Here is a 7,688-nt window from a genome sequence, read left to right as displayed (position 1 = left end):
CAACATCTGTTTTTATTCAAATGTTACAAAAACTCTTCTTTCTTTTCTTTAGGATGTTGAGTCTTTTTCTTTGTAGAGGATGAATCTCTGATGCATCTAATCAGAGGACTCAACTCTTCAGAATTACAATAAATCTTATGAAAAATTCTGCACATTTTAAGCGTAGAAATCCCAACAGGAAATGCTTCTCATTGAAACTTTCAAAATAAGTGCGCACGTTAAAAAGGCATTTAGAAAATGACAGAAATTTAAACCCGAACAGTAAATAAATGCAGCTCAGTCTTTTAAAAAGTAACACCATTTTACTGACAGATTTTTGACACAGAATCGGGAATTGTGTCGAGATCATGATGATGATGGTCTGTCAAATGTTTCTTGCATTTTGTAATGGATCAGGCTGCTCTGTCTTTGGCTCTGACCTTTGACCCTAACCCTCCACTGTGTGGTAACGCCTGAACTGAAGCTGACGTTTGATTGGCTGCAGCAGCAGAGTTTTGACTCCTCCCACAACAGCTGATGAGCAGCTTAAAGTCAAAATGCTTCCTGATCTGAAAAACAGAACTGGGATTCATAGAAATAGTTCTAATAGATGTTTGCCTGCATGAATTATCCAGCTGACGGGTTTACCAACCATTCCTCAGAGAAACGGTTTCTTTTTTTTTGTCCTGTCCAACAGCTAGGCAGGCAGATGAGAGCTGAGGGCCTCTTGTGTTGGACATATTTTACTTTAACAAGAGGGGTTATTAATCTTCAGACAAACCAAAGGTATGTCTGAATAAACCCCTTTTGTAATTGAGGCCAAACTTTATTAATTTCAATCATGTCTGAAAATCTTTGGTGTTGGACCGGACGGAAAAGGAAAGGAGGGAAGAAGAGAGAGGGACGTTAGAGAGGGGGGGTGATAGTGAGAGGGGGGGGTAAGACCATGAAGCAGCATAGAGCAGACAGGTTTACTGGTTGTTTATCATTACGGTAAGGTTCAAATGTAGTACAAAAAGGGCGGGGCCTGTTCGCACACACTCAAATGTTATCAACACACCTGCTAGCTGCAAAAAATGTCCACCTGTCGACATGCACACAAAACAGGTAGTGTTCCCACATGCATACCTATGCCTTAAAACCAACTAGTGTGAAATCTTTCATTCATTCAATCATGCACCTGTGCTCAGGTGAGTGTTTATGTTCTTCAAAAATGGATGGTGGAATGTGAAAAGAAGGAGGAGGAGCGCCCAGCCACCCCCACACCCAGACTCCCGCCGCAGCGGCAGCCGGAATCCCCCCCACGCCACACGGGAACCGGCCGGGAACAACCGCCCCCCGGGCGACCAAGACCGCCACCCAGGCCAGGGCCAGCAGGACCGCCGCGAGGCCCCCAGAGCCAGAGAGCAGGGAGGCGTGGAGGGAAAGAGAGCGCCGCCCCAGCCCAGCCAGGAAAGCAGCCCCCCCGCCGCGCCGGAAGAGCCCAACGCAGGGCCCCACCGGAGAAGGACGCCCACAGCCCCAGACGAGCACCCCACCACCAACCAGGAGTTCCGGGCATCCCCCGCCCCAACCCCAGGTACGAGCCAGGACCCCCCAAGGGAGACCCGCTCCGCACTCCAGGCAGCCACCCACCCGGCCCACGGTTGGTCCAGGGAGGAGCAAGGCAGGGGCCCGCCGCCCCCGCACAGGAGGGGGGAACCCCGGGGAAAAAAGGGTGGCCCACAAGGGGTGTTATAAATATGGCCCGACCAGGCTCGGCCATGTTGGAAGTTTGGCGGGGCCCAGCGCCCAGGGGCAAGGACCAGGACCTACCCCCAGGGACACGAACACCCCCGGCTCAGGTGTAATATGAACCCCCCCACCGTGCGGAGAGAGCACCGCCGGGCCCAGGGAGCCGGCACCCAGGGGACACGGCCGCCGTCGCCAAGGGGCCCGCACCCCCCACCAGGGAAGGGGTAGGGGACAGATGGACCCAGGTCCCACCTTCCTTGCAAAATGTGTGTGCGTGTATGTGTGTTTGAGAGGGTGTGTGTGTGCATGTGTGTGTGTTTATGTTGGAATGTATATATTGAAGGGGGAGGGGTGTGTGTACTTAGGGGGGTGCAGTTAAAATTGGCGAGTAGGGCACTAAGGGGACATCTCCTGATTACTCACAGTGATGTCCCCTCACCCTCCCCACCAAGGGGCCCTAAATGTCTAAGGTGCGGTTAAAATTGGCGGGTAGGGTGCCAGGAGGACATCTGCTGCTTGCTTGCAGTGATGTCCAAGCACCCCCCCTACCAAGGACCCTACATGTCTAAGGTGCAAATAATACCGAAAGAGGGGGAGCCCACTCCATACGGCAACCATCGGAGGGGGGCCACTGCCAAGTAGCCCCCCCCCCCAAGGCGCATCGCAGGCTAGACCCCCCACCCCCTCACCCTAATATGAGGTTATATGAGGAAGGGGGTAAGTTGGGGACAGCTGGTAGACTGTCCCCCGGTGGTCAAACAGCTGTCCCCCAGCCCCCCCCAGCAAAGGGGCCAGGGCCACCCAGCCCACACAGAGAGAGAGGAGCCAGAAAGCGTCGCCCCCCCCGGAGCAAGCCCAGGCCCCCACCCCCAGACGCCGGCCCTAGAGGAGCTCTGGTCAGGCCTTGACGGGACCGAGGAGGCCAACAGGCCGAGGCAACCACTGATTGCCTCAACAAAGACCCCGACCCGTTAGCCCCCCCGACCCGTACCAATAATGGGCCCCCCCTCCCCCCCAGGACGCCCCCCCATAGGACAGGGCCGACAAGCCCCCCACCCCACCCCACCCCAGACCCAGCAGCCGAAGCGGATGACACCCAGAGCGACCGGGGGCCCTGAGAGGGTTGTCCCGTCACGTCCCAGAGCCAGGGAAGGGCCGATCCCAGCCCCAGGTGTGCAGATGGGCAGCCCATCCAGCGCCGCTGGTCCCCCCCCCCGAGCAGGGCCCCCCGCCAACCCCCCCCAGCACAGGCAAAGGGACCACCCCCCCAAGCCAAGCCAGACCACCACCCCACGGTTTTTAACAGAAATAAAAGCTAGAATTGAATATCACTTTGGGTAAAATAAACTTCCAGAAAGACATTGTGGCAAATAGAAATGCACTACAGTTTAAGTTACTTGAAAATGAATTTAAAACAAACAAGGAATTGAAATCACATTTTTAACATTGAATGATAAATGCTGAATGCCTTTTCTTTTGAAGGATGGCACCAAAAAACCTGTGACAATTTAAAATGCAAAGGATTTTGCTTTTATTCAACATTTCATTTTTAAATATGTGTTGAATTGTATGTTTTTATATTGAAGGCTAAATGCATTTTGGTGTGGCGTGATCAAACTGCAAAGTGAAATTTCAAATTAGAATTGAAAATAGGAAGTTCTTCATGAAATGAACTACACGTCCTGTGGTCACTTGGGCCCTTTTTGATATGGGGCAAAAGGAAGGTCAAATCCCCCTAAGGCCCTACGCGTGCACGTACGCGTGCACGTATGGGTGCATGTACGCATGCTCATGCCTGACCGGAGGAACTGATGAAAACAGACGCTACGATTCCAGTGTCTCAGAAACTCCCTCTGCTTCTCTGATCTTCTCCTCCTCTCCGTTGAAACAGACGTCAATCATAATAACATCTACAGAAAATGTTTCTGCTTTAAGGCCCCCCAGAAGAATGAACTGCTGCTTTAGGAGGACTGGATTTTCACACTGAAGTTATTTTCATTCTGCTATTTTTACACATTTCCAAAGTCCCCGTTTCCCGGTTCAGTGATTATAACTACATTTTTAACCGTTTCCCGGCAAAGTGTTCATTTCTATATTGGGTAGAGGAACTCATCTTTTATTTACTCTTTTCCGCATGCTGCCCTTTCCTGACGTTGAGCCCCCGCCACTCTGTATTTCTGCGCACGCCCCTGGTGCTGAGCATCGATGATGATGAATGTTGAAAGAGGAAGAGGCCTCTGATACTTATCCAGAGGAGGATGAGGAGGCCCCGTGATGAAGTTCTGGAACCTCCTCATTTCTTCAAGAATGAAAAATAAATTTTTGATCAGATTAATTTCACAATAGCTTGTTTAAACCATGTTTTCTTCTTCTTTTTTTTTAACTTGTCCTGTCCAACAGCTGAGCAAACAGATGCGAGCTGAAAGCTTCTTGTGTTGGACAGATTTTACTGTTTTATTCATTTTTTGCTATAAATAATTGTTATAAATAATATAGTATGGGATTCATTCATAACAATAATAATAATAATAAACTTTATTTGTATAGCACCTTTCAAGCTAAAAATCACAAAGTGCTTCACAGTAAAATACAATAAAACACAGTAAAACACAGAATACAGAGAAAATTAAGAAAAAGCTATTCTAAAAAGATATGTTTTTGTTTTTGCTGCTTTTTAAAAGAAAACACTGAGTCTGTAGATCTGAGGCTGAGAGGAAGGGAGTTCCAGAGCGATGGAGCCACTGCTGCAAAGACTCTGTCACCTTTAGTCTTTAACCGGGTTCTCTTAACAACCAGCAGACCCTGGTCACATGACCTCAGGGACCTGTACGGCTGCAAAAGGTCGTTCTATAGACCGGTGCCTGGCTATTGAGTGCTGTGTGTGTTAAAACCAGGATTTAAAATGCACTCTGTGGCGGATGGGGAGCCAGTGCAGCTGGATTAACAACAGGGCGACGTGTGAAAACTTAGATGATTTAGTTAAAAGCCTTGCAGCAGCGTTCTGGACAACCTGGAGCCGTTCTAAAGATCTTTCGCTCAAGCATGTGAAGATGGAGTTGCAATAATCAAGACGAGATGGTATAAAAGCCTGGATCAGCATCTCCAACTCAGAACGTGACACAATTGGACTCAGCTTTGCAATGTTTAAGATGATAAAAACAAGAACGAGCAACTGACCCGACATGAGAGTCGAGGGATAAAACCGGGTCTAGAGTCACCCCGAGGTTCCTGACAGACGGCTTGATAGAGGAAGCAAGTGGACCAAACCACTGGACTATCTGGGGGAGGCAGCTGTCAGGAGCACAGACTAGAACCTCAGTTTTAGCTTCATTTAGTTGGAGAAAATTATCCTTCATCCAACTGTTGACTGAATCCAGACACCTGCATAAAATCTGTATTTTAAAAACATTATGGGGTTTAAAAGACACATAAAGCTGAATATCATCAGCATAAAAATGATGAGAAATATCGTTAAAAGAACTTAAAATGTACTGCAAAGGCAGCAGATATAAAATGAACAATAAAGGTCCCAAAACTGAGCCTTGTGGGACACCAGAAGTGAGGGAGGAGTTAAGCATGCGAAAGCTAACTTCTCTACACGCTGGCAAGAGTGACACAGAAAAAGATAAGTAAAAAAAAACATTGATGATTAGAAATAAAAATGTCCTCACAATAAATAGTCAATATGTGCACCTAATGGAAAAACAAGACCGAGTGTGCCACCTTTAACGTGTGGACCCAGACACATGCTGAATAAAATGAAAAGAGACTCTGAAACCTCTGGGAAAGAGGTCAGAGTCATCATTAATATGGATGTTAAAATCACCAACCATGATCAGGTTAGACAGCTTCATAGTGGAGGATAAGAAGTCGCTGAATTCATAATAATTCAACCTCATAAACTATCATAAATGATCTTTGGCTTCGGGGTGGGGGTGGGGTTCTCCATGAGACCAGGCTGAGGCTTTTATTGTGAAGGGGCAGCTGTGACGCCGCGCTCTTTACGCAGCGAAACGCCACTGACGGGACGCAGCGCGGAGGCGCCGCGGCGCGGACACGCACGATTGTGTCCGCAGTGGAGCGCGCGCAGCCCAACGCTGGAGCCCCAACGCGCACACGTAAGTGTGGATGCTGCGTGTTTCATCCGGTACTCGGTCCACGCAGAATCATCCAGACCTGCTCAGTCCGGCCCTCTGGGAGGTTCGGAATCGCTCAGAGATGTTTGTCGCCTTTAAAAACTGTCCCGGAGTCGTGGTTCCGTGATGTCTCTGGCTTTGGGACAAGCCCGGGACCGTCTGAGCCGGAACCGAAGCTTTGCTGACTCCACAGAACCCTGAATGCGCAGAACATTCTGGTTCTTTACTTTGAAGGCTGTGAGTCCCGCGCAGGCTGACGCGGTCCTGATGGGATGCATCCTATGCGGCATGGAGGTCCGGAAGCGCGCGCCACAGCGGCGTCCTCAGACGGGAGCCGGGATGTTCATGTTAAGTTTGACATGAAGAACACCTGATCATCCGGGTTCCTTCCTGGTTCCCTCCCGGGTTCCTGCTGACCTTCAGACAGGCTGCATGGAGACTCAGGGCAGCACATCAACTTGCTCCATCATGAGTTTCTTGGTGCAGCAGATATTTTCATCCTTCTCTTTGGATGAACTGACTTCAACCTCAGGAGGGAAAATCCCATCTTTCCAGAAGGAGAAGCTCCTCCTTCCCATGTTTTCATTCATGCTTTTCTTCAGAGGATCAGAGAAATGTGACACTGAAGAATCCCTATAAAATATTCACCCCACACAAATAATGAATGCTGCTGCTCAGAGACGCCGCAGTCTGCAGTCCGACGGACCGTGGTGGTTTTGTCAGTGGAACGTCCTTCTGGGCTGGACGTTGTCCCATGAGGACGGGACATCCCGGCATGTCTCTGTAGCAGAGGACATGGGGCCTTTTGGGGGTCTTGGACCTCCTGCTGTCAGGATCTAAAGAAACCCGACCTGTGGGTCTCATGTTTGGTTCTGCTGGGATGGGTTCTATCAGACCTGTGGGTCTCATGTTTGGTTCTGCTGGGATGGGTTCTATCAGACCTGTGGGTCTCATGTTTGGTTCTGCTGGGTGTTGGGCTCAGACAGGTTGACTTCGTTTGCAGTTTTCCATTTTTCTTCTTCTTTCTGGTCTCAGGAGCTTCTGGAACAAACGTCTTCACGGTTGTTTTAGGCAGCAGCTCCTCCAGAGAAGAACTCGCGGTTCTGTTTCTTTTCTGGTCCTATGGACTCTTCAGATTCGGTTCTGGAGATGCCGTCCAGCGGGGCGGCACATGTTCCTGTGGAGCTGCAGGGGGGGGTTATCAGGTGTTGTGACCACGATCCCTGAGGTCAGACGGGTCAGCATGAATTGATCTGATCCACTTCAGACTAAAAGCGCTTTATGGCCCTAGATTCCGTGATTGTCTGGACAGACGAGTCTTTATCTGACCGGATGTTTACGTTGACGCGGCGTCTTCTCCGGTGGACGCAGCAGCCCACATGGAAAAGCCCCCCACCACGTCTGGGAATGACTGGAGGCTTGGGGTCGGACCCGTGTTCTGTCTGCAGGGCTTCTGTCTTCACTCCCTGTTTGTGTTGCCATACGCCGCTTAGCAACCCACCCCTCTCCCCATCGCCTGCATTAGCTGAAGTGGGCGGTGAAGCCCCCCCGATCACAGCCACATGTAAACAAAGAGCATTTCTGCTGTGGAGATGCCCCCCCGACGCTGGAGGTAGAATGATGATGGAGGGCAGCAGCATCCAGGCAGATGTCTCTGTCAGACGGATGGATCCGATGCTGGGTGCTGTGAACACTGACATGGGGGGGCGGTATCTGTAACCTGACGCCCACTGAGCATGATCCGGGGTGAGACTCGGCCCATCAAACTCCGCCCACATTCCTGAAGCGGACAGATGATGGATCCCGGCTCCTTTCACATCAGGATGCCTTCAGGGCTCT

At 50.2% G+C, this 7,688-nt stretch overlaps 1 protein-coding gene across 2 annotated transcripts in view; it reads left to right on the top strand.

Moving 5' to 3' along the window:
- Positions 1-5,678: 5,678 nt before the first annotated feature.
- Positions 5,679-7,688, top strand: part of LOC101173442 (sorbin and SH3 domain-containing protein 1) — a 36,504-nt gene continuing 34,494 nt past the window's right edge. For both annotated transcript variants that reach the window (XM_023963713.1, XM_023963712.1), the window contains exon 1: positions 5,679-5,831. The gene's annotated coding sequence lies outside the window, so the exon portion shown is untranslated. The remainder of the gene's footprint in view (positions 5,832-7,688) is intronic.

This window comes from Oryzias latipes, chromosome 15 (assembly GCF_002234675.1).
Source record: "Oryzias latipes chromosome 15, ASM223467v1".
In the NCBI taxonomy this organism is placed as follows: domain Eukaryota; kingdom Metazoa; phylum Chordata; class Actinopteri; order Beloniformes; family Adrianichthyidae; genus Oryzias; species Oryzias latipes.
The sequence above is the reverse complement of the archived record's forward strand: the minus strand, read 5'-3'. Positions and strand labels throughout refer to the sequence as shown.